Here is a 2,500-nt window from a genome sequence, read left to right on the forward strand (position 1 = left end):
CCAGTGTGGGGCTCCTGGGTCAGACGGGGCGTCTCAGTCTCGCTGGGAGGAAAGCGCAGGACCGGGAGCGCGGGGGGGGGTCGGGGGGGTGCGGGGGGGGCAGTGGTTGTCGACGACCACCGCCACCGCCCGAGGCCCCATCCCTCTCCTTGCTCCCTGGGCCCTTGGAGGCGAACCCGCAGGCCGGAGGAACCGTCCGTCCGAACACCAGGCCCTCCACGCGGGGGTGGGGGGGGCCATGGCCGACGGGGGCCCTCCGATGGCGGGTCACGTTTGCCACTCGGTCAGGGGTGCGTGCTGGATGAAGAAACGGTCAACTTTGTGTGAAGAGCCACTCTTTGGAAATTTCGTCAGAGTGCCACCTTTTCGAAATTTCTTCTAAGTGCTCTCAAAAGCTGGGTTTCTATATATGTGCCGGGAGTGTCGCACAAAACCCACAAACTCGACCAAACATGCTCTCTGGCCTATGTTGCGCAGCATCCCGGTAAACCTCTAACTCGCCCAATTGTCAATGTTTCGCCACAAAAACAACTTTATTCTACTCGCCTGGTCCCTGCCAAGGGCCCTGCGTTGTTTGATTTTGATTAAATTGCTTTTTTACACATTTTCCCCGTGCCCCTGGTAGCCAAGGGCACTTAGAAGAAATTTCAGATTCTCGCCTCGTGCCCCTGGTAGCCAAGGGCACTTAGAGTAAATTTTGAAAAAGTTGGCACTTAGAAGAAATTTCAGATTCGTGCCCCTGGTAGCCAAGGGCACTTAGAGTAAATTTTGAAAAGTTGGCACTTAGAAGAAATTTCGAAAAGTCGGCACTTAGAAGAATTTCCGAGTCGCCCCGGTTCTCGGGGACCGGGCCGAGCGCCGACCTCTGTCCGAGCGCGAGCGCCTATTTTCGGATAAGTTGGGACGACTTCCACGGTCCGTATCTCGGTCATTTCTCCACCTTTTCGGATGGAACCAACGGTGTCGCGTTGCCCCGGTCCCCGCCGAGGGCCCTGGGGCGTGGGATCCTGAGTTTTCCCCGTGCTTCCTGTGGTTTTCGGCCGTGGAAAAACCCTAGGCGCGCCGGTTCTCGGGACCGGGCCGAGCGCCGACCTCTGTCCGAGCGCGAGCGCCTATTTTCGGATACGCCGAGTCGATTTCAACGGTCCGTATCTCGGTCATTTATCCACCTTTTCGGGTGGAACCGACGGTGTCGCGTTGCCCCGGTCCCCGCCGAGGGCCGTGGGGCGTGGGATCCTGAGATTTCCCCGTGCTTCCTGTGGTTTTCGGCCGTGGAAAAACCCTAGGCGCGCCGGTTCTCGGGACCGGGCCGAGCGCCGACCTCTGTCCGAGCGCGAGCGCCTATTTTCGGATACGCCGAGTCGATTTCAACGGTCCGTATCTCGGTCATTTATCCACCTTTTCGGGTGGAACCGACGGTGTCGCGTTGCCCCGGTCCCCGCCGAGGGCCGTGGGGCGTCGGGTCCTGAGTTTTCCCCGTGCTTCCTATGGTTTTCGGCCCTCGAAAAACCCAATTCGCCCCGGTTCGAAAAAGCGGCACTTAGAAGAAATTTCGAAAAAGTGCGCTCACTTGGAAGCCGTGTTCCTATGTATGTGCCGGGAGTGTCGCACACAACCCACACAAACTCGACCAAACATGCTCTCTGGCCCATGTTGCGCAGCATCCCGGTAAACTCGGCCAAACATGCTCTCTGGCCCATGTTGCGCAGCATCCCGGTAAACTCGAACCAAACATGCTCTCTGGCCCATGTTGCGCAGCATCCCGGTAAACCTCCGCCGCGGTTCTCGGGACCGGGGCCGAGCGCGAGCGCCTATTTTCGGGTAAATTGTGACGACTTTTGACGGGCCGTATCTCGGTCATTTCTCCACCTTTTCGGGTGGAACCAACGGTGTCGCGTTGCCCCGGTCCCCGCCGAGGGCCCTGGGACGTCGGGTCCCGAATTTTCCCCGTGCTTCCTATGGTTTTCGGCCGTGGGAAAACCCTATTCGCCCCGGTTCTCGGGACCCCGGCCGAGCGCCGACCTCTGCCCGAGCGCGAGCGCCTATTTTCGGGGTAAATTGTGACGACTTCCACGGGTCATATCTCGGTCATTTCTCCACCTTTTCGCATGGAACCAGCGGCGTTCCACTCCTCTGGCCCCTGCGCAGAGCCCTGCGTTGTGACATTTTGATAAAAGCATCACCCTGGGTGGCCCTGGGAGGCGTACCTATTTTTTTGGCATAAAGAGGGGCGATTTAAAACGGGCCGTATCTCCGTCACTCCTGCACCTTTTCGCATGGGATGAACGGCGTTCCACTCCTCTGGACCCTGTGCAGAGCCCTGCCTTGTAACATTTTGATAAAATCACGTTTTTAGCCATTCTCCCGTCGGTGGCCCTGGGAGGCGTACCTATTTTTTTGGCTTAAAGAGGGGCGATTTACAACGGGCCGTATTTCGGTCACTCCTGCACCTTTTCGCATGGGATGAACGGCGTTCCACTCCTCTGGACCCTGTGCAGAG

The sequence above is a fragment of the Solea solea genome, unplaced genomic scaffold (assembly GCF_958295425.1).
Source record: "Solea solea unplaced genomic scaffold, fSolSol10.1 scaffold_120, whole genome shotgun sequence".
Taxonomy (NCBI): domain Eukaryota; kingdom Metazoa; phylum Chordata; class Actinopteri; order Pleuronectiformes; family Soleidae; genus Solea; species Solea solea.